The 25620-nt window shown below is 38.7% G+C and overlaps 1 long non-coding RNA gene across 2 annotated transcripts in view; it reads right to left on the reverse strand.

Annotated features, from left to right (window-relative positions):
- The window catches only part of LOC109492071, a 421929-nt gene that overhangs the window by 284936 nt on the left and 111373 nt on the right, over positions 1 to 25620 (reverse strand). The window contains exon 1 of one of the 2 annotated variants that reach the window (XR_006586483.1): positions 238 to 583. The exons of the other annotated variant lie outside the window; for it this stretch is intronic. This is a non-coding gene — a long non-coding RNA (uncharacterized LOC109492071). Of the gene's footprint in view, positions 1 to 237; positions 584 to 25620 lie in introns of those variants that run through there. 2 annotated transcript variants of the gene reach the window in all.

The following is a 25620-nucleotide window of genomic DNA, read 5'->3' on the forward strand; positions in this document are numbered from 1 at the left end:
GAAAAACGTCCAATCAAAAGAGAGACTAGACAGAGACATGCAATTTTAGATCAAATTAAAGGGGAAACAATTGATATCAGCAAGGCTGACTGAGCAGTTTTTACAGTTGAGAGCGTGAAGAAAGGCAGAAAGAAAGATTCTACAGTCACTGACATATAGATCCAGGCCCCTTTCATAGAAAACAATGATTTGGTTTGGATTCACTCTCCACTCGTATGCAGGAGATTTACCACTTACCTCTACTCCAAAGAAGACTCTGGTTAGTAGATTATGATCATAGGTATTCAGGACATTTTATGGAGTCCAGAAAGTCCCATAAAATGTAAGAGGCAGTACAGAAGAATGGTTGAGTCTCTAGAAGCAGACTTCTTAAGTTTGATACACAACTTTAGCTCTACATGTATGTTCTCTGGCACCTGGCTTGTTCTCTTTATACTTGTTTCATCCTCTATAAATTCAGGATGAGAATATTAATATCTATAAGACTGATACAAGGAACACATGAAGAAACCCAGTGAAATACCTAGCCCAGTTACTTGAACAAAATCAGAATTCCCAAAATGTCATCATCAGTGTCATAATTATACTTGCATTCTACACTCGTTAAGGCAGATGCTCTGAGTACAGAATTTTGGTAAATAGGATAGAATTTCAAGAGAAAAAATGAAATGTCTAAAATGTTGAAGGATTCTGAATAAGGCCAGTGTGACTTAATATATCAAACAAATGATAAAGTGCTAAGATGAAACAGTGTAGGTAGCAGGGCTCTGATCCAGAAACCCCTACAATTCTGTTGAAACATTTAGTTAGTTATATTCCAAGGACAGCACAGATAGCAATAAATGAGGTTCTTTCCCCAGGAAAGAAAAATGAGTAAATAGGTATGTCAGTGCAATGTAATAGCTATGGCAGATATCAGAACAGGGTTTTTGGAGCAAAGAGAAGAGAAATTTCACTCAGCCTTCTACAAGTTCACACTTTGAAAATAGGGGAGATATGCATAGGTTACATTTTCATAAAAAGAAAAGAGGCATTAGTCTGATCCACATTTATCAGAAGGTATTTCCTTTCTTATTGAATACAAAATACCGGTGATCTGGTTCACTATTACAATGAAAAACAACAGTTAATTTAGATTATACATGTGCCACTAAATCCAACTTTCTCACCAATACATCTCTTGCCAGGAAGAACCTGCTGTTAAAAGTTCAGACCTTTAGAACATCACATCTCGTGACAGGTTGGATGGAAACTCAAATCCATTAATGTCAGCTGGGCAGAAATTAGCAGGCAAGCAGAGGTAAGTTGCAACAACATCCTCAGAGGAGAAATTAAAGCTGCTTACTTATTTTCACTGATGTTCATACATGGAAAATTGCTTGTGATAGCTGGAGAATTCCTCGGAGTTCACAAGATGCTGAAGGACAGAGGCACCATATTCAGACTTCTCCAGACTTCTGTCATTTTGAAAGCACACATGGCCAAATATATTGGAAATATTAGCTGGAAAGTTTATCTCAGGCTAAGATACCATCAAGCAAGATCCCAGGGCCCAGAGGACTGGCAGGGCCATAACACCAGATGACATCCGGCTTTTGTATTAATGAAAGCATTTGAATTTTGACCATTTAGCCAAAGTCACTCACTAAAGGTATTAAAAGGCTCAGACAGATCCTAATGTCAGAAGGTAGATAGCCTAATCCCATACAGGAACAAGATTCCAAATTAAAGTTATCTTAACATCACAATTAAGCAAAAATTTCATTCTTATCTACCAACCACCTCCAATAAGCCTTCCATTTCAGCCATTTTAGCCTGAATAGACTATACATGACATGCACTATCTTCCGTCTTTGACTCCTGCTGGTCACCCCTCCTCTCTAGTTGTCAAAATCCTGTTAATCCTTTAAGATTTAGTTCCAGCGATAGCTAAGGAAAAGGTCAGGATTATTCTACCCCAGAGTAGAGTAATTGCCTTTCTGAAAACTTCTCCATAATCAACTTTATAGGTCTAGAAGGAAATCTGAACCAAATCCCACATAATACATGTAAAAAGGTAGCCATCATAAATTTTTATTCACAAATATGTTGTCAAATGAAATAAGCTATGCCTAGTTTTTTCTATTAAATACATGGTTGCTGATTTCTTTTGTCTTTAGTGAGCACGTATTAGCAGGTAAGAGGTATAAGGATTAGTGTTTAGGGGCGCTGGGTGGCTCAGTGGGTTAAGTGTCCGACTTCGGCTCAGGTCATGATCTCACAGTTTGTGGGTTCGGGCCCCACATCGGGCTCTGTCATGACAGCTCAGAGCCTGGACCCTGCTTTGGATTCTGTGTCTCCCTCTCACTCTGCTCCTCCCCCACTCATGCTCTGTATCTCTTTCTCAAAAATAAATAAACATTAATTTTTTTTAAAAAGGATTAGCGTTTAAAAAAAGATTCGTGGAAGAAAAACACAAGCTAGTGAATAGATCTATGTCACTTTTAATACTCTTCTGGTAATTGTAGAAATGTTAACATTAAAAGATTTCAAGTATGGGACATTTCAGTATAACCTATAGAATACCAATGTTTGTTCTAAACATATTGGAACCCAGTGACCCAGATTCTTTAATAACCTGTGTTCAGCTCTGTCCTTCTATATTTAGTATGCTTCCTCCAGAAGGGGACTGAGCCTTCTGCATCAGGCAAGGATGTTGAACTAACTGCATTTTTGCCTGACTGATCAGCTGGCAGGCAGACTTAATGTTTGATCAAGTAACTGGCAAATTCCACTGGAAATATATAAGCCTAGTAGAAATACACACACGCATACATGCGCATGTGCACGCGCGCACGCGCGCGCACACACACACACACACACACACACACACACACACACACCCTGAGTTCTTATCTCAAGAGAAAGTCAGTACTTTTGTTGTTGTTGTTAAATCCCAGTTAATTAACATACAGTGTAATAACGGTTTCAGGAGTAGAATTTAGTGATTCATCCTTTACACATAACACCCAGTGTTTATCCCAACAAGTGTCCTCCTTAATGCCCATCACCCATTTAGCCCATACCCCACCCAACACCCCTCCAGCAACCCTCAGTTTGTTCTCTGTCTTTAAGAGTCTCTTATGGTTTGCCGCCCTCTTTTTATCTTATTTTTCCTTCTCTCCCCTATGTTTATCTGTTGTGTTTCTTAAATTCCACGAGTGAAATCATATGATATTTGTGTTTCTCTGACTTATTTCACTTAGCATAATACATTCTAGTTCCATCCATGTTGTTGCAAATGGCAAGATTTCATTCTTATTGATTGCTGAGCAATATTCCACTGTATATATTTATATCTTGTTTATCCATTCATCAGTCAGTGGATATTCAGGCTCTTTCCAAAATTTGGCTATGGTTGACACTGCGGCTATAAACATTGGGGTGCATGTGCCCTTTCAAATCAGCATATTTGTATCCCTTGGAGATATACCTAGTAGTGAAATAGCTGGATTGTAGAGTAGCTCTGGTTTTAATTTTTTTAGGAACCTCCATATTGTTTCTCCAGAGTGGCTGCACCAGTTTGCATTCCTACCAACAGTTCAAAAGAGTTCCTCTTTCTCTGCATGTGCACCATCATCTGTTTTTTCCTGAGTTATTAATTTTAGCCATTCTGACAGGTGTTAGGTGGTACCTCATGGTTTTGATTTGTATTTCCCTGATGAGGAATGATGTTGAGCATCTTTTCATGTATCTGTTAACCATCTGATGTCTTCTTTGGAGAAGCGTCTGTTCATGTCTTTTGCTCATTTCTTCACTGGATCATGTGTTTTGGGGTGTTGAGTTTGGTAAGTTCTTTATAGATTTTGTATACTAATCCTTTATCCAATATGCCATTTGCAAATATCTTTTCCCATTCTGAAAAGATATTTGTTTAGTTTTGTTGATTGTTTCCTTTACTATGCAGAAGCTTTTTATCTAATAGTTCATTTTTGCTTTCATTTCCCTTGCCTCCAGAGACTTGTCTAGTAAGAAGTTGCTGCAGCCAGGTCAAAAAGGTTGTTGCCTGTTTTCTCCAAAAGTCACTACTTTTGAAATAGTGTCCTCTTTAGAAAGACTAAATCAAACAGGATTAGATATTTTTACCTTTTTTAAAGCAAATTTCCTAAAATAGATCTCTGAATGTGGGGAAGGCAAGGAGGAGCATCTGTGGCCACAACAGGAAATTGGTAATATAAAATGTGTTCCATAGGCCAACAGGAGGAGCTTTTATTGTAATCCATAGTGCACCCTGCCTTAGGGCTGAAGGAAATATCTAGGACTTGTTTGAGGCCTGATCTCTGTTTATCTGTTCAGAAGGCCAATTAAGCAAAGAATGCAGAATCTGTGTGTCTCCAGCCATTCTCTTGACCAGACTCTCGGCTTGGGACTGAATGAACAGTAGGAAGCCAAGGGTTATACAGATATCAGCTGGTAACCTGGCTGAAACATTGCTTCTCAGCAGTCAAATCTCAGCAGCATGGAAGGGCACTGTATCTCAACTTTTAAAACTTGGTTTGAATCAATTAACCTGCAATACTTGACGACTAGGAAAAAAATAAACATTTTCCAATTCAAATGGAAAATTTATTTTCAGCCTCTTAGCTTTCTCTCCTAACCCTCCACCTCTCTGTCTTATTCACTTAACATATACCACATTTTCACCACATTACTTTACTTGGATAATAACCTATTAGAAGTATGAATATATATGTATATATAAATATATATGATTTTATAGCATATACAATTCTAAATACTCAAAATGGATGAATATATATATATACCAATATATACATATATGTGTATATACATATGTATATATATATATATACATATATATAAAATATAGGATAAAAATACAATTATGTATATATGAGACCAATTGCCCATATTCAATTTCACCTTGTAGATGACTCAAAAAATCATTTGATTTTCATTGTCTTCAATATACCTAGCTTTAATATTAAGAATAATTTCAGATCCATTGTTTTATGATTAAGTGAAATCAAGAAAACTTTTCTTATACTAAGCATCAATTCAGTAAGGTATTATCAAGAAAACCATAAAATGATGAAAATTGAAAATGATAGGATCTTCAACTCTGAAGGCTTTATAATCAATATCACTGAATCCAAGTCCCAAGTCTACCACATTAATTGTGCAAACGATGTCGAATCTCCAAACTGACCACTAGCTTCCTCATTTGTAAGAGAGAACAATGATAATATTTACCTCACAAAGTCATTTTTTAGGTTTAAATTATGTAATGAATATGAAGCTCAAAACAGTGTCAGGCAAGGAATAAGTGCTTAATACATCATCAGCCAGGATCCTATTGGGGAATATGTGGCTTATACAGTTTAATTTGAGAAGTGTTCAATAAAGAAACAATTTGCAAAGATGTTTAGAAGGCTTTGGGAAATCACAAGAGATAGAGCAGGGCTATCACCAATGCAGTATGAGAGGAGATTGTGGAGTTATATGAATAGAGTAAGGAACAGAGAGCTGCCTTGAGAAGAATTAAGAGTTTGACAGGGAGACTCCCTAGCTCAGGGAATCTTTCCTAAAGCTGGCTCTATTTATCTCTCTCAAAGCTCTTACTCTGTGTTCCATTGACCAACCAACTGGAACTTAAAAGAAGCCCACGGATGTAGTCTAGAACTCAGCTTTTATTTTTTCCCTGTTAAGAGTCAGATAGTAAAGATTTATAAATTATAGAGTCTGGAGGATCCTGGGAAGATGGCAGCATAGGAGGACGCTGGGCTCACTGCACGTCCTGCTGATCACTTAGATTCCACCTAAACCTGCCTAAATAACCCAGAAACCGCCAGAAGACTAGCAGAATGGTTCTCCAGAGTCAAGCGCAGACGAGAGGCCCACAGAAGAGGGTAGGAAGGGCAGCAAGGCAGTGCGTGCTACACGGACTGGCAGGAGGGAGCCAGGGCGGAGGGGCAGCATGCTGGCCAAGCAGAGCCCCCGAGTCTGGCTGGCAAAAGCGAAGGGGCTGGACAGAGTGTGTTCTGACAGCAAGCGGGACTTGACATCTGGAAGGTTATAAGCTAACAGCTCTTCTCGGGGAATGGGAGGGCTGGAGGACAACAGGAGGGAGAGTTATTGAGCCCCGGACAACAGAGCTCAGCTTGGCGGGGAACAAAGGTGATCGCCAGCGCCATCTCCCTCACCCTTCCCCCAGCCAAAATCCCAAAGGGAACCAGTTACTGCCAGGGAACTTGCTTGCACCAAGCAAACACCCAATGCTGTGCTTCTGCGGATCCATCCCTCCGGCAGGTCTGACTCCCTCCTGGTGCCGCAAGGCCCCTCCCAAAGCAGATCTCCGAAGGAAAAGCAAGCTGAGCCTGCCCGTCCCACCCCTGTGCACCTTATGGATCCACCCCAGCTAATATGCCACATCCCCAGCACCACAAGCCTGGCAATGTGCAAGTAGCCCAGACGGGCCACACCTCCCCACAGTGAATCCTGCCCCTAGGAGAGGGAAAGAGAAGGCACACACCAGTCTGACTGTGGCCCCAGCGGTGGGCTGGGGGCAGTCATCAGGTCTGACTGCGGCCCTGCCCCAACAAAAGTTATTCAAGACAGCACAGGGGAAGTGCCCCACATTTCCCACCGGGGACTACTCCAGGGACTATCCAAAATGACCAAATGGAAGAATTCCCCTCAAAAACATGTCCAAGAAATAACAACAGCTAATGAACTGATCAAAAACAATTTGAACAATATAACAGAAAGTGAATTTAGAATAATAGTCATAAAATTAATCGCTGGGCTTGAAAACAGTATAAAGGACAGCAAAGAATCTATTGCTACAGAGATCAAGGGACTAAGGAACAGCCAGGAGGAGCTAAAAAATGCTATCAACAAGCTACAAAATAAAATGGAGACAACCACAGCACGGATTGAAGAGGCAGAAGAGAGAATAGGTGAACTAGAAGATAAAATTATGGAAAAAGAAGAAGCTGAAAAAAAGAGAGATAAAAAAAATCCAGGAGTATGAGGGGAAAATTAGAGAACTAAGTGATACACTAAAGAGAAATAATCTACGCATAATTGGTATTCCAGAGGAGGAAGAGAGAGGGAAAGGTGCTGAAGGGGTACTTGAAGAAATCATAGCTGAGAACTTCCCTGATCTGGAGAAGGAAAAAGGCATTGAAATCCAAGAGGCACAGAGAACTCCCTTCAGACCTAACTTGAATCGATCTTCTGCACAACATATCATAGTGAAACTGGCAAAATACAAGGATAAATAGAAAATTCTGAAAGCAGCTAAAGAAAAACGTGCTCTAACATATATAGGGAGACCTATAAGACTTGTGACCAATCTCTCTACTGAAACTTGCAGGCCAGAAAGGAATGGCAGGAGATCTTCAATGTGATGAACAGAAAAAAATATGCAGCTGAGAATCCTTTATCCAGCAAGTCTGCCATTTAGAATAGAAGCAGAAATAAAGGTCTTCCCAAACAAACAAAAACTGAAGGAATTTGTCACCACTAAACCAGCCCTACAAGAGATCCTAAGGGGGATCCTGTGAGACAAAGTACCAGAGACATCACTATAAGCATGAAACCTACGGACATCACAATAACTCTAAACCCATATCTTTCTAATATAACACTGAATGTAAATGGACTAAATGCACCAACCAAAAGACATAGGGTATCAGAATGGATAAAAAAACAAGACCCATCTATTTGCTGTCTACAAGAGACTCATTTTAGACAAGAGGACACCTTCAGATTGAGAATGAGTGGATGGAGAACTATTTATCATGCCACTGGAAGTCGAAAGAAGGACAGAGTGCCTGACTTCTGGAAGCTTCTTTGGTTGGAGAGGAGACAACAGATAATACCAAATAACCTTAATCAAGGTTTAATGGATATATGTCTTATACCGTTTATATTTTTAATTCTAAGACAATTCAGAAACAAGAGAAAGCAAGTAAGTCATTTCAGATGGGTTTTGTGTATGTGTGTGTGTTTATTAGTTTTGTTTTTAACCAGGAAAAAAAGAGGAAACAGGGCATATAGGATAAAATAAGGAAAAGAAGCAGAAAGTATGGAATAGGGCACCGGGTCTCAAATGCCATCAAGAATTAGACTCATTCAGAGCCCTTAAAATGCAGATTTCTTGGCTAATCTCCAGGAGTGGGAGCAGATAATTTGCATTTCTAGTAAGTTCCTATGTATGCTCTTGATCTGGAAACCACAGCTGGAGAAACCACTCTTATAAAGGAACTATTCAAATAATAGCAAAGGAATGAGTAAAGAACAGCTAATAGAGAGGTAAAAATTGAATAATAATTTGAAAAAAAACTTCAAATTGAAATGTTTTTCATTTGACTAAAGCACAGGGGTTAAGTATAGAGTTCTGGCATATAAGATCATAAGCAATTTGGGCCAGGATTATGAAAAAAAAAAACCTCTAATTTACTAAGAAACGTGATGGCCATGCACATAGCAAGGAGTATAATTACTTTACAAAATCATTTCTCCCGAGCCAGCATCCCATTATCTCCATAACCTTATAAATAGTGCAATTTCCCTATCCAATATTTCTTCTAAAATCTAGCCTGATTAGTTTAAGAGGTGTTAGTAGCACTCCATGATAATTGAACATATTAATAATTGTAAGGAACAAACTCACTATACAGTATTTTTTTAATTACTTTCCATATGAATATCATTTTTTTCTTTTTCTTTTTTAATTTTTAAAAATGTTTATTTACTTTTGAGAGAGAGCGAGAGAGACATAGCACAAGCAGGGGAGGAGCAGAGAGAAAAGGAGACACAGAATCCAAAGCAGGCTCCAGGCCCTAAGCTGTCAACACAGAGCCTGACGTGGGATTGGAACCCACGAACTGGAGGATCGTGACCTGAGCCAAAGTCGGACACTCAACCAACTGAGCTACCCAGGTGCCCCGAGACTATCACCTTCTATCAACTACATGCCTGAGATAGAGTGTAGTTGAAATATCACTTATGATAGAATGAATCTATATGAAATAAATTTCCTTCAACATCAGGGGAAAAGTTTTAATAAAAATGTCAATTTAGAAAAAAATTAAAGTTAATATTTAGATACAGAAAACATTACATTTACAGGTTTCTGAAAAACCAAAAGGAAATAATTGTTTGTGGTAAAATTAAAATTAAGGTAAATTTCCATATAATCATCATATTGCTTCTATAAACTAAAAGTTAAGTTTCAGTATTAAATAAAATCTAATTATGGAAAAGAAAATTTCAACTTCATATTCCTCAATCTTCACTTGGAAAAGTATATCTAGGTGTCTTCAATAATTATGTAACTATTTTCTTTACGTGAAATGCATGTTATTGTTTTAGGAAAGTTGGATATATTTAAAGAAGGGGCAAACACTCTGGCAAGTCTTACTGACTATCATTCCAGCCTAGTTTAACAGCTGATGATGGGTTCATCCACAGTATTTCTGAGAATTCTTGTACAGACAAAAATCATAGTGGAAATTGCCAGAACTCAGTACATTAATACATTAACAATATGAAAAAAGGTAATGAATCTGGAGATAGAATAGCTGAAAACCTGGGGAAATGTCAATCATGATAACATCAATAATAAAACTTATTCTATTCAGTTATAGATGAGACTTGCTGAGCTAAATCTCTCAGCTCTTCATAATTATTCTAAAATGTCCAATAGTTTCCATCACTCTTAACCTGGGGCTGATCTGCTAGCAATGAAGGAAAGGCAAATTGGATTTCTAAGCTTTAAGAACTGGGCCAGCAAATCCCCTATTGGTTCTTGGGTCTTTTAAATAATTGACTGTGTGATCTTATTAAGCAGACATTAAAGCCAGAGGAGGTAAAAGACTCCATGGGATGCTGTATACAAAGAATCATTTTGATTTAATCAAAATAGAATTATCTGCTTTTTGTAGTAAAGCATCAATTTGTTTGTGGTTACCTAGAAAGAATCTGAAGAGTTCTGGAATTCATTACCTCCTTCATTATTGAGTAAAGCACAATGTGTCCTCTCAAAAAGTTCCAGTCTTTGGTGATCAAGCAAATTCAGTCTTTGGATTTCTGGGGGTTGATGGGGTACTATTCCCTGGGGATCACTGTGGGGCTGCTACAGTTCATCAGGCTGTCTAGAGACACTCCCATTGCCTTCTTGCCCACAGGGGGAATAAAATCAGTCTGCAAGACAAACTTCCTTCTTCCTGTAGCCTACCCAGAAACAATAGAGTTGAAATACATGTTTATTAATTGCAGTATTTGTTGAATGGCTTTATATTTTGCTTTCTTAATATCAAATTTACAAAAATTATAGATTTTCTCTCTGCCACAACAGAAACTTAACCCCTCTATCACACACTAAATTTATCTTACTGGCATGGAGCCTTTGATAAATGCTTTCAGTGTTTTAGAGTTCTTCAATATGCAAAAGTTATGTACTCTTGCTTTCAGTTCAGAATATGGAAAACTATGTCATTAAAAAGCTGCATTTTACAGACTACATGGGTTGTGTCACAACTATTCGATTCTCCCATCATAGCAGCATTTAAACTGAAAACAGAATGGCCAGAGTTTGAGGTCTAGCTCTGCCATTATATGACCCAGGGTAAGATATGTAACAGCTCTGGGTCATAATTTGCTTGTAAAGTGGAATAACAAGGTCTCTCTCACAGGCTTGTTGGAAAGCTTGGATAGTGTCTCATCCTCATCCTCCCAACAGGGGCTTGTTAATACCAGTGCATTCAGAGAGAATAGTATTGGGTCATTCAGCCAGTAAGGCAGAGCTAGGATTCTGAACTAAAGTTTCTGAGACTCCAAAGTCCTCTGTTCCTTCTAATCCAGGAGGTCTGGTTCTCACTATACCTCCTGTCACAAATGAAAAAGCATGCAAAAAATGTGACTAGTGTATTTTGTGGCCTGTGGTAGGTACTAAATAAATGTTGCCTTTCTTTCTCTCCCTAGAGAAGCAACCCAAGGCTTGTTAACAACAGCACTGGAAAGATAGCCTGATAAATCTTCCTGAGGAGAGGAGAGAAGGAGGAAGTCACCTATCAGATGATACTGACAGCTCCAAGTGGAAAATTCAGTAGCTCCGTGCAACAGCAATTTCTGATAGACACCAAAATTGGACTTGGGACTCAAAGTCTGGCTGTAGCTGTGAAGTTTCCATAAAGAACGTGTGTCTGTTAAATTTTCAGTTCCAGTTCCCATCTCAAGTTTGTAACATTCTCATTACTTTCAGTGGTATGTGTTCAATATGCGTAGGAATTAGCAATATGAAGTTTCTCTCTTAAACTTGCATTGTGTCCCAGCAGCCCAGAGACGAATTAGAGTGCATGGCAAGGCCAGTTCTAGAAAAGGATATGTCTGCAATCAGGCCCCTTGGTACTAAATAATTCCACATAATCTCAAAAAACACAGACGCCCACATATTATCCCCTGGTTCTTCTTTCCTTTTTCAAAGGGGACTTTTCTGGGTCTGGTATTCCTATCTAACAAGGGTGGTGTGGGGTCCCAGAGGACTTAACTACAATTACCCAAGCCACATAGCCATTTTTATTAAGCATGGCGACAAAAATACCGTATCAATCATATTGAGCTTGTCTGTGCTGTGCCAACCAATTAGGCTTGAAATCTCAGTGATGTCATACAACAATGACTTATTTACTTATTTTTTGCTCTTATAAACTCTCACGCAATCTGATGATTCTCTGGAGAAGCAGCATTCTAGTGGTGACTCAGTACTCAGTTTCCACCCAAGCTGTTAGATATGTTAGTCCAAAAGTCAGATATTTTCCTAAGACTTATAGCCCATTACCTGGAGCTGGTCATAGGACCTCTTTTCATTGCAAAGGTATGGAGGTGAGGTGGAAGGGAGAACAGATGGAAATTCGTTCAGCCATACATGTTTCTTCCAGAGATGTGTCTGCTAACAACCAGTGCAATAGAAATAGATCTTTACCTGGATGCAAAATCATTTAATGCTCTTTCCTATTGTCTTTAATTTCCATTGGAGGATTACAATGTATGATGAACTACTCTTTATAAAAAATATGGACTGTCTTAGGTTTGTTTGAATTTTCCCTGGATGTCATCCTTTGCCAAATTAATACCTTAAGGATGGCATGTCTGTGCTATTCTATGAGATATACCTAAGACCACTAGATGTTACTAGGAGATAAGTTTTGTTCTTACATTAGTGGAGAAAGTCTGCATTGGGTCTACTCTGTGTTTTCATTTACAGTAGAGAGAAAGAAGGGAACTCTGGGGTACAGATTAGACTCTCAGTCTATTCTTCTTTCCTAAAGGGCACGAAGTTGTGATCTCAATCACCAGGCTCATCAAAGATAGAGCTAAGGGAAGAGAGTTTGTCCTCTATTCTGTTCTGGTATAAAGTTATGTGAATCTCTTATCTGAGCATAATATTAGAGAAAAAAAAAACACTCAAATTCTCTTCTAGATAAGAGAACCAGAAGAGAGTTGAAGAGTCAAGAAGATATCGGGTTCAGAATAGAATAATCTGGACAAACTGCTCTTGTTGGCTAACATCTATAGCTAAGGTGTTTACTTCTTTTAACTGTATAGAGGAGACCATTTAAAGGGGCCAGGAATGCATGAGATGAACACAGTGGAAATTTTGACTAAAAGACCTTTGGCTAAAGAAGAGATGAATAATTGCCCAACTCCTATCAGTGAGTTAAGGACCCTTGAGAAGGCAAGGGTAGCCCACTCAGGGTGGGGGGATTGAGGACCACGCACCTTGTCCTGCTACAGTTTTGGTAGAGGTAAAAGAAACTGATCATCCAGCGTAAGATGTACCTTCACCAGAAGCTCTTCAATCCTCTCCTTGAGAGCATGGTACAAGCCCCTGTTGAACTGAGTTATAAAACAGAAAGAACAAAGAATGTCTTGTGGGGTAAAGAATGATTATGGGGAAAACAAAACATCTTTAACTGGCACAGAAAGCACCATGCACTAAAGTAGCTAAGAGGAAGGCAGCAGCAATACTTAAGGTGAGCCATTCTTCCAGAACTAGTTCCATGAGTCTGCATTGGCATCGGTAGTCATGAGGTTAGTGGCATTGCATAAAGTAAGCAAGCTAAGGGGGGAGGGGTGCTGCTGGAATTGGAGACACAAGATCCAAATTGAGCCAGGGTTGCATGTCAGTGTTAAAGAGTTGATTTCTCCCATCATCGCTAGGCCTGGGGCATATGGAAAAGGAGGAGCCCAGAGGTGTGGCTGAATGCAATAGAATAAGCTGCCACAGGAAGTGGTGACATTACTGTTAATGGAAACATTTAAGAGACAGCAGGATGACCACCTGCCCAGGTTATTATAGAAAACTTCCTGTTTTGACTGAGAAATTATGAAGGATGCCCAAAGTTCCTTATAATATTTATCGAATTGTGAAACTCTGTTTTTCATGGGGTTTAGTTATACTAGGTCACGTGTGTCTGTCCTTTTATTATTTAAACCTCTGTAAATCCATGGTCATGGTCATTTCAAGAACCAAGGAGACAATGTATAGGACAATGAAAGAAGAGATAAACACAATGGGCACGCTAATACTTTCATTTGTAGCTTTCTCCTGATTTCTGTTCCTATCATCAGGCGCAGACATGCTATCAAATAGCTGTTCCCAATCCACAGTGGCAGTGCCTCTTTAATGACAGTCTGAACCTGGGTATTGATTCAGAGCAAAGCTTGAGATTAGTTGGTGAGGCAGAATTTTGTGTTTTTCACTGTAAACAGCAAGAGGCAAAGATGAAGCTGGTGAATCCCAGTGTACCTCTTGACAGAGGAGCCTCTGAGCTCTCTCTGGAAGTCTGCCTCATTCCTGTTCCAAAGGCACCATAATTCCTGTCCCCATCCCAGCCTGGTGGCCCATTTGCTACCAGCTCAGAGTAAAAGGAGCTGGATGTCATAGCTTCCTTGAGGCCTGGGGCCCCACTGCACAGCAGCTTCCCCCCTGAGCAGTTCCAAAGCTTGGACCTGCTCTGCAGCTTCCATTGGAACAGCCAGTATTTCCCTTTCAGGCCTCCCACAATGAGGGCCAGGCTCATTTGGATGCAGCACAGTCTGCCTCCTGCCAACATGATTTTTCTTCCATTCTTGATCAATAAGTCACAGGCCTATTTGGCCTTTCCCCAGCCACGAGAGAAACACGGCTTGAAGTCAAAAGGAAAGAAGACCAAAATAGACTCCCTCTTTTGCCCTGGATTCCTCTCCCACGTATTCCCAGCCCCACTGCTGTGCCCAGGTTCCTCTCCATTCCTAGGTTAGAATTTATATCAAAGGGAGCAAAGAAAGGAGGAAAGTAAAAAGAAGAAAAATGGGAAGAAGGAATGAAAAGACAGAAAAAAGAGAGAGGAGAGGCAGGAATGGGATAAGAGGAAGTAATTATTTATTGAATAAATATAGAAAGGAAGATGAAAAAAGTTATCTTTCTATTCTGGAAATAGGTACACACACTCTTATTCTTCCCACTGGCTTGAACCTGAGGTCACAGCCCTTTCCTGATCCCTCCAAAAGACCTCCTGCTCCCCTATAATCTGACCCTATGTCCCCAGCCATGCTCCCACTATCCTCCTTCAGGTTCACAGGCTCCCAAACTTGGAGGCAATATTTGACCAACTGCTTTTACTTGACAAAATAATAGCAAGTAGCTATTGATCGCTGTATGTGATCCAGGCTCCATTCCAAGTGCCCAATAAGTATTCTAACCTCCAGTTGTCATTACCTCCCTGTAAATTACTATGAGCTCAGTTTTATGGTGAAGAAACGGAGGTTAAATAAGTTGCCTCAGAGTGTGCAGCAAGTAAGAAAGCATGATTCAACCCTGTGCAATCTGAGGCTGGAACTCCTGCTAATTCCCCTCCTTCAACACTGCTTCCCATGAAGGGAGGAAAAGAAGGACACACGACAAATGGTTAGCTCGGACTCTGAAAGCAGATGTCCCCACAAACTACCATATCCTCCAACAAGAGTAGTAAGACTTCTTCAGAATCAGTGGGGATTTCAGAGATGCTATCACTCTTTTCTTCCCCTAGGAGGTGGTCTGGGACAAAACGGAGAAGTCTGGCTATATCACAGAACTTCAGAGCTGGAAGAAAGTACATCCAAACATTATTTTATAATTGGAATCCCCAAGGCTTTCAAATCTGAGTAGACTCATACATTATTTTGCTGAGTTTAATTAAGACCAAAGCTGCTACATCAAAGAACCTTAGAACTAGAAGACATCTGCTAACATACCTAGTCTAAGCCACTCATTTCTACCTGCTATTCTTTTACAGATATGAAGCTTAAGTAACTTCTGTATCTTCAAATCACAGCATCTACTTTTCCACAAAATGTGAAGGCAGCTGTTGTGGTCAATTCCAGAAGTATATTAGGGTTCTCTACAGAATAGATGGCATCTAGAATGAGCAGGCCAAGTAAAGGACACAGTATATAGTGCATGGATATAGAAGGCACTCAAGAGATGTTGGGCAACTGAATAGACATATGAATGAATGAATAAAAATATAAAAGTAGAGTCAGAAATAAATGAAGTCTTTCCATGTAGTTCCAAATATGCCATATTATAATATTCCACAATCACAAAAAAAAACTTCTGGAAGAAAAATTCAACATCTTCATTATTAAGAATACCTTTTCTTGTGCTTGGGTGGCTCAAGTTGGTTGGGTGTCGGACTCTTGGTTTTGGGTCAGGTCATGATCTCATTCATGGTTCATGGGTTTGAGCCCCATGTCAGGCTCTGTGCTGACAGTTCAGAGCCTGCTTGGGATTCTCTCTTACTCTGCCCCTCCCATGCTCTATAACTCCCAAAATGAATAAATTTAAAATAAAAAGAAAAAATCTTTTCACTGATAAAGTGAGTGGGACACTTTGACACTGGATAAAAGTATGACAGGCTCCAAATTGCTATTAGATGTACAGCTTCATCAACTTTCACTGGTCTGGCAAATTGAAAGAGGAGACAAGCTTCAGTTATTCCAATGACCTTGCCACAAGTTTCCAGGTTCTCGTGGCTTAGGCTGCCATCTTGAACAGAACTTCATCAAAGGTGTCCTCAGTGTTTGCAGATTGCTCTGCTTACTTCACATCCATCCCAAATCACCTGGTATTGTTAGCTATCATTTTAAGTATGTCCCCCCAAATTTAGTACTAGTTCACAGTATAATTTAGTGGTTAGTTAGAAGTTTAGGCTTTAGTGTTGTCTAGGTCAGACAGTTCTTGTTCACATTGTGTCTCAATCACTTAGTAATTCTAAGATCATCCATGCATTACTGAATTTCTCTAAACTCCATTCAGAATTCATCTATAAAATGGACCAAGGTAATAATAGTTATCTATACTCCAGACCTGCCCTTATCAATTCCTCTCCTGACCACTAGTGGACAATGTTATAATGACCTCATCTCCCTCCCTAGTTTTATTTTTACAAAACAAACTTCTCCTCTGGTTAATCATTAACATGTTTAATCCCCAGATACTAACTATTGAGTCAGAGTCTGAATTAAGGCTGTCCCCCACTTTAAAAGACAATTTCAGGCTAGAGTGAAGACAAATTGCTTGAGAAAAGAGGTTTGATTCCATTTATGCATACATGCACTGTCCCCATGGTCAGTGAACAGTATCTCATTCAAAATTCAATTTGGGGAATTATGGTGCTTCTGAATGAGAAAAAGAGAAGCATAGATGAAATCACCATAAGTGGCATTTGTCTATTTCTTACAGGTTAGACACGTCACTGCAGATAGAAGAGTCTTGTTCAGAGGTCTCTTCTGCTAGGAATCCTAGAAGGAGAGCAAAAGTCAGAAAATAAAGAAGGTATTCTCTCTCTAAAGATTCTGCCTGGCACTGGTGGGTGGTCTACCAGGCAGCTAAAGGGAGAAAGTTATGGATGGAGGGAGAAGCCAGAGGACCTCTTTCTTCCCCCCCCCACCTTTTTAACTAATGAGACAGAAACCTTATGATGCTCTCAGAGATGTCACATTATACAACTAAGCAAAAGATGTCTTGGGTCAGACATTTCTCCTTTGTTAGTGGAGGTCACTGAGAGGACATGATCACAGACTGACTTGTGAGCTGTACTCTGACAATCACAGGCTCCTTACCCCACCTCTGTCCTTGGAACATGCATTCTGCTTGCCTTCCACACTCCCAGAAGGTGCCCCAAAGACATAGCCTTGAGATGTGATGTGGTATTGAGACCATCTGGATGGTATATGTGGCTGAACCCAGTTAATGACTCCATATAAACATTTAAGATTCTGGAGGGCAGGTGTGGAGATCTACTGTCTTGTTGCCACTCAAGATGAGCCTCATATATAAGTTCATTTGCTTATTAAACCTACCAATCTGGAGTGCACCGCCTTTTTCTTGGGACTTTCCCTACCCTCCCTCATAGGGCTGGTTCCAGATTACACCCTGGAAGCTCCTAAGGAAGTTGTGAACCAACATTCTTTCTCTGTGTTCATAAGAATTTAATACTTAACTTCAGCCCCTTGTATTTGAGGCTGCTACTAAAATTTAGTCCTAGCATTTGATCCTTCTCAGGAGGGTCAATTAAAAAAAATTACTAATGTTATTTTTCTTTTCCTATCTTTCATGGTACAGGAAGGCAACCTACCAGCACCATGGAATAATTGACGAGCCAACTTACTTTGGCAGAAGCTAGGAAGTATGGACATGCTCAGAAAAAAAAGGGTCCAGACAGGAGACAAGAAAGAACATTCAAGCATCTATTCTGCAGCTAGCTTTCTGTACATCATCTCATTTAGAACTCACCACAAGCCCCTGACATGAGTGCATTATATCCATTTAAAATATGGAAGAGCTGGGACACCTGGTTGGCTCAGTCTGTTAAGTGTCTGACTTGATTTTGGCTCAGGTCATGATCTTGTGGTTCATGAGTTCAAGCTCTGAGCTGGGCTCTGTGCTGACAGGGTGAAGCCTGCTTGGAATTCTCAGTCTCCCTCTTTCTTCCCCTCCCCCACCAAAATAAATAAACATTAAGAAACATGGGAGAACTTAGGTTCAAACAGTTAATAGCTTGCTCAAGGTCACATAGCTATTAAGAGGTGAGGTCAGGTTAGTATTTCTAGCTTGGATTAGAGTCCTCATTTATGAATCCAACTCCATACTTTGTGCCTCAGAATAAAATACCTTAACAGCTAGAACAAGAGAGAAATAATTTGTTTTGTAAAGATGAAACTTGGAAAAGAAGATGAGATCATTAATTAGATCACTGTTCACTTCTATCCCTTTCTCTTGCCAAATCATTCTCATTTCTAAGCAGAAGTGACTTTGTCAATTAGACCAAGAGAGAATTTCTTCTTCTTCACAAGATCATCAGCCTGTTGCTAATTGATCACAACAGGGGAGAAAGTTCTCTTTTCTTCATACAAACAGATGCATACACACATCTACATACATATCAATGAGTTTAAGAAGGGTAATCAAAGTGAATTTTATGCACCTTCTTCATCATCATCATCATCCAAGTACAAAGCTTAATTAAATAGATAAGGAATTTCCTTTACTGTTAATTTTGGCAAATGTTTCTCCTATCTCCAAAACAGAACTCTTAGGCAGTTCTAAGGACCAGAAGGGAACCAGAGTCTTCCAATATTTGTCTTTCAAGCAGCACCAGGCAGAGAAGACTTTTGAGGCCCCTGATAAATATTTATCATTTTTCTTCCTTCCTTCTTTACTCTTCCTTCCTTCAGAAAATGTTTATTGATTGTTTGTGATGTGGTAAGAACTGGACAAGACCCTGGGGATGAAATCGTCATTCAGAATCAAATGTACCTGTTGAATAGAGCTTTGCAAGTACTGGGGTAGATGGCATTAAACATGTGGCACAAATAATTATGAAGTTCAAACTGTGGCAGGTATACTGAAGAAGAAGTGCAAGGGGCTTTTAGAGAGGGGCTGGTCAAGGAGGAAAGGAACAAGTTTCTGAAGAAGGGATGCTTGAGTTGCTGTCTAAAGGACAAGTAGTAATTAACTTTTCAAAGGAAGTAAGGAACATGTTTCAGGCAGGTGGGACAGCATGTGCAATGGTCCCGTGGTAAAGGAGATTATGACAAGTTGAAGGGAATAGACAAATGCCAGTGCAGATGAAGGACAAATACAAAACGGAAGTATGATGCAAGATAAGGCTGAAAAGATGAGTAGGACCATGACCATAAAGGAACATGTAGATTACTATAAAGAGTTTTGTCATGACAACCTCTGAAGAGTTCTAAGTAGGAGATTTCATGATCAGATCTGTGTTTTCAAAACTTCATTTTTGCTTAGATGGGAAGAATTAATTCTCTGTGCAGAGTGGGGTAGGGGGCACAAATGAGTTCTCCTGCCCATCTTGTGCTCCGAGTGTCTGTTCTCATTTAATTTCTATCATCTCACACATCAACATGCATCCTGTGGCTACACTTCTGTCTTTCATCCTTTGATCCCAACACTGGACATTGTCCTGTTATCTTGATTCCTCCAAACACTGCTAACACAAGGTCGTATGTGCTGTGTTTTCTACTAATGTTTAGTGATTATAGAAGGCAGTTCAGCGGAGTACAAAAAGGGGCAAAAACTGAATGTAGAACATTATATTTCATTCTTTTAAAGTCCCTTGAATAATTTCTACCAGGATTTTCTCACTGGCTTCCATTTATCTTCAGCCCCACCTTACTGATACCTTGCCACAGCACTTTTTTTTTCTATTGATGTCTTTTCCACCATCTTCTCCAGGCCTCAGGATCTTCACCCAAGCTCCTGTCTACCCCTCACCAGCAATCAGAGGCAGGTTCAGAATTCCTGCTTCTATTAAGTTTCTCAGGATCCACTTAACAGATACCCATGGGAGAAGGGAAGGAAAAAAAAAGAGTTTAGAGTGGAAGAGAGCCAAAGCATAAGAGACTCTTAAAAACTGAGAACAAACTGAGGGTTGATGGGGGTGGGAGGGAGGGGAGGGTGGGTGATGGGTATTGAGGAGGGCACCTTTTGGGATGAGCACTGGGTGTTGTATGGAAACCAATTTGACAATAATCTTCATATATTGGGGAAAAAAAGAATTCCTGCTTCTATTTATCCAAGTCTCTTCTCAAGGCAGTGGGGAACAGGACAAGAGATGGAAGGCTTGGCTTTTCAGAACCAAACAAGACTAGAGAACAGGTTTTCCTAAGCAAAGAAGGCAAATCTCTTCCCAACAGGAATTCTACCTAGCTGGTTTCAAATACAGTCATATTTTAAATTAATGATTATTTTTCTTTCTTTTACATGTGCAAGAATCATTTGTTTCTGTTTTATCCACTTGACCCTATATGATTATGCTGTGCTAATACCAAAACACAAGATGTTTGAGGGATATTTAATAAAAGGTGACTTTGAACAAATCAAAGCTGGAAGATAATAAATCAAATGCCCATCACCCAAATTTAAAAGAGAGGAGATAAAAAGCATGTCCTTATAAGCAAGTAGATAAAATATATCTGCAGATGAATTTTGAGATTTTAAAAAAAAGCAAATTTGTTATAGGAAACATCACCTTCCAAAAGACACTGAGAAGTGACAGCATAAACAGCAATAAAGGCAGAAAGGGAGGGAAAAAAAAAAGAGAGAATGAGAAAAAAATGAAAGCTGCCAAGATGAACAGAACAATTTGCCAACACGTGTGTCATCCCTCCCATAAATTAATTTCATTGATGGGCTTAATTGTTTGAACAAATGGGAAGGAGCTATTTTCAGAGCAATTATTTATTCTAATCACCAATTCCCTTACAGTGAAGGGAACTGCAGAGAAACCATGCTTTTCTAGACTTCATTATTTCAGTTAAATATTTATACATTCAAACTCATACTAAAAGTAGATGTTGCTTCTTGGGTCTCTGAGAGATAAGGGCTCAGGGCAATAGAGAGTTTGAATGGTTACAGATGGGTCCATCAGAGAAGAAGCCCATCTCTCTGTGCACTACCTGCTGTCAAAGAGTGGCTTCTTTCTTTTCAGACTCCTCCTGTCCCATCACCAAGCCCAAAGCCCAGTCACACCTGGTCCCAGACCCTTATCAGTTTATCCCTCAATTTTATTGAAGTTTCACTTCTTTCCTTTTTTAAAATCTGCATCTTAACTCTTCAGGCAATACACCATACTTTAATCAAATGAGAAAGATAAAAGAAATATTACATATTAAATATATGTATGTTTGGGGCACCTGGGTGGCTCAGTCGGTTGAGCGTCCGACTTCAGCTCAGGTCATGATCTCGTGGTCTGTGAGTTCGAGCCCCGCGTCGGGCTCTGTGCTGACAGCTCAGAGCCTGGAGCCTGTTTCTGATTCTGTGTCTCCCTCTCTCTCTGACCCTCCCCTGTTCATGCTCTGTCTCTCTCTGTCTCAAAAATAAATAAACATTTATATATATATATATATATATATATATATATATATACACACACACATACACTTATATATAAATACATTAAGTCCACACAAGCATGAATTAATCAAATTTCTAGAAAACCAGATGGCCTAGGTTCAGCTACTGACTCCATCATTGCCAAGCTGAGTGACCTTGACCAAGTTACTTATCTTCTCTAAACCTCAATTGTCTGTAAAATGGGAAAAATAATAGTTTCTACCTCATAGGGTTGTTGTGATACTAAGAGAAAACATGTAAACACTTAGAATCATAGATATCACATAGTAGCCCTCAAAAGTCTAACTTATTATTTCTTATTATAAAGTTAGTAGATGAGAGGTGCCTGGGTGGCTCAGTCGGTTAGGCATTTGACTTCGGCTCACGCCATGATCTCATGTTCAGAGATTTCAAGCCCCGCGTAGGGCTCTGCTCTGACAGCAATATGAGGAGGGAGTCAATACAATTAAGTCAGCCATCACACTGGGTGACTGAAGCTTAATCCTGCAGGGAATTTCCAGAAAATGCTTGCATATCACTTGAAGGTTTAGAGAACAGGTATATTTATATATGCACCTGCTTCAGTAATTGGTGGAGGGTGCTAATTCCCCAGCATTTCTCTAGCCTACTGTCAATGAACAGAGCAGCCTCCTGGAAGAAGCCCCCAGGCAAAGAGCTATACAGGAAACTAGATGTCTAGATCATTGGACATCTTAAATTAATAATAAGGTCACAGACTAGAACACAACTGATTTCATGACACACCTCTGAACTATAGCAAGTGACTTCCTTGTAGCTCTAATTTTTAAGTAGCCTTTGAAATAGCCACACAATATGTGTTCCAGACAAGTTATCACTTTAGAGATTTATTGTCCCCAAAGAGAATTACATTTTTTTCAAAAACAGTAAGGGATGAAGTATTAAGCAAATTGAATAAGTTGACAAAATTGAATAAATATGTAGTAAAATAAAAATAATTTGGGGCACAGAATATATGTAATTGAGTCTTGCCTATGTAATTTACCAGTTTGACTTTTTAACCAAGTTATGTAATTTCTTTGAGCCTCTCTTCTCACTTAATTTGATTGGAAATTATATTTACCATTCAAAGATCTTATATTAAAGTCACTTAAAGATGTTAAATGTTTTATAGTTGTAATGTATTCTCACAATCGTCACGTCCAGATAACTGAATTAACAAACTTAATTTTAGGGGGATATTTTGATGGAAATGTTTGCAAAATACAAATCCCTAATAAACGGTATTTGGTATAAATGATCGAACTATTTCTCAGACCTGAAACACTGCAACAGCAATGGTCTCTAGGCTAATATGATGTGTCACACTAATTGCTTTTATTCAACCTTCTCCCTCATGGTATGCCTGTCCCTCCTTATTGCTATTAGTTTCTATGGCAACTAAATAAGCTCATTAAAGCAATAATTCAAGTTAACACTTAATACTAACCAAGTAAGTTCCAGCTAGCTTGAGGGTAGGCACCAATGTAAATAAATTTTGTGATAGCTATTTTCTTTGCTGCTTAGAATAATTTTTCACTTAATTTCAGCTTCTTTGCTGTAATTGGATAGTTGAGGATTCCTGAAATCTCATAATTTCATAGAAGAGTAATGCTAGGTATAAATTGGCTGTAGCATTAAAGAAGATATGGCACCTAGATAGTCCTTGATAAATACCTCATTCATTCACTCAATATTGTATTCACTTGTTCATTCATTCCTTTATTTATTCAACAAATATTTCTCCTCCACAGTATACACTGCAAATATAAGAAGAAATCAGACATTTACCTCACTGTAAAGGAAAATTGCACACCTGATTAGAATTTTATTGTATTCTACATTCATCATTATGTTTTCTTAAATTTTATAAGTTTCAGTTGCAGATAAAGTGCTTTGAAGTTTAGAGTTCAAGTAGAGAAAAAAATACTTCTAGTTGGGAGATCAAGAATAATTTAATAAATAAATTGAGATAGTAACTGAGTCCTCATGAATGAGTAGAATATGGATTTAAGAAGGGAAATGGAAAGGCTATTACAGGTGCAAAATAAAAGCATGAACAGGCACAGAGGCAGCTCCCTAGGAGATATAGCATGTGGACTGGTAAGTGGTCAGTTTGACTTGAAGTAGACATGTAAAGAAAGACATAGGAGATAAGTTTCTTAAAGTGAGTGTAGCCTGAAAGTAGAAAGCATTGAAAGCCTGACTAATAGATGTGGACAGTGAGAGCTACTGAATGATTAACAGGTGTGGGTAGGGGTCGTGGCTATTCAAGGGGATTATGTATTATGTACAGCAGGCAAAGGCTGGACTAGAAGAGGCAAGTAAATAAGTGTTATGGAGAGAGGAAGAAAGCCATGAGAGAAGAGTTACAGCTTACTGGGAAGGAGAAACATAAATGAGGTCTCCTAAGGAAAAGAAAGAGAGATGAGGAAGAGTCTTGGGACTCTGTCAAAGGCAGAGGGACACTCTGTGTCACTCAGCTCTACAAATCATTTTCTTCTCTTGGAAATGAGGTTATCTATTATGAACTTGTTCTGCTTTTCCCTTGCCTGTCACCAAAACATTTATCTCAAAATAATTGCCCCTTAGTCATCTCTCACCCTAAAGAACAAGTACATGAATCATAATTTCTATTTTATAGCAAAAAAAAATGAGGAGGCATAAAAAGTTCTGAAATTCAGTCATCATTAAAAGTTCAGGTAGGAGCTAAGATGATAACTCAAAATATTAATGAAGTAAAGCAAGTCTAAGAAGAACAAAAAAGCCATGAGCTTATTCAAGTTATAATAAGGTATATGGTAAGTAGTAGGCACAAAATAAATGTATAATAGTTGCATTAATAAATAAATGAATGAATGAATAAATTAAAGGAACAGAGTCCTAAATGTGACAGTAGCATTGCTTCAATCTTTTACATTTTTCAAAAAAATTTTTACATGCAGAACAAGTTTCAACTTGTTCAAGTCAGGTCCAAATTTACTCAATCAAGTCACAATTATCCATGTGTTATGTTGAGATGTTTATTCAACACACATTTGAGCAGCAACTATGTGCCAATCAATGTATTAGTTGCCATGGGTACAAAGACATATAGAAGGACCTTGATCTTGAGAAGTTTACAGTCTGGGGAAGTAAGCTTTTGAACAACTATAAATTTTGATAGGAGTTAAAAGTAGGCAGTTTTTAAGGGACAATAAGATCTCTGTAGAGTGTAGGGATACATTTTAGTTGCACTTACTCTTTACTTTGTAAGTTTTTTTTAATCATAAGACAGCAATAATCATGTTCGACTGCTCCATAGGATGCAGGGTTATTGTGCAAGTCTTCGGAGTCAAAAAAACTTAAAAACTCTGCTATGAAATTACATTATTATTATTATTATTATTATTATTATTATTATTCATTGGAAATATGGCATCATTGCATAAATATTCCAATAGGCTATTAGCAAAACTTTTCATATCTAGAAATTGATTAAATCAGTGCTCATTGACCAAAATTTCAGAAAGTTCTCTCCAATTATACAAGTTGAATGACTACTTTATAAAAGAAAATTCTGTTAACCATAATTTAAATCTGGCCCAAAACTTTCAGACAAATTATTGTCTCTGAGAAATGATAGAAAACCAGTCCTTTAAAGTGTGCCAGGCACCTGTTTCAGATTCTGTGTCTCCCTCTCTCTGACCCTCCCCCGTTCATGCTCTCTCTCTGTCTCAAAAGTAAATAAACGTTAAAAAAAAATTAAAAAAAATGGGGCACCTGGGTGGGTCAGTCGGTTAAGCGGCCGACTTCGGCTCAGGTCATGATCTCATGGTCTGTGAGTTCGAGCCCCACGTCAGGCTCTGTGCTGACAGCTCAGAACCTGGATCCTGTTTCAGATTCTGTGTCTCCCTCTCTCTGACCCTCCCCTGTTCATGCTCTGTCTCTCTCTGTCTCAAAAATAAATAAATATTAAAAAAAATTAAAAAAAAAATAAAGTGTGCCAGGCAATATATATATATATATGCATATATATATGTATATATATGCATATATATATGCATATATATATATGCATATATATATATATGCGCATATATATATGCATATATATATATTTATATTCATTTGAAATGATATACGATAGAAATGATATATGATAGAATGTCTTT

This window comes from Felis catus, chromosome D1, assembly GCF_018350175.1.
Source record: "Felis catus isolate Fca126 chromosome D1, F.catus_Fca126_mat1.0, whole genome shotgun sequence".
In the NCBI taxonomy this organism is placed as follows: domain Eukaryota; kingdom Metazoa; phylum Chordata; class Mammalia; order Carnivora; family Felidae; genus Felis; species Felis catus.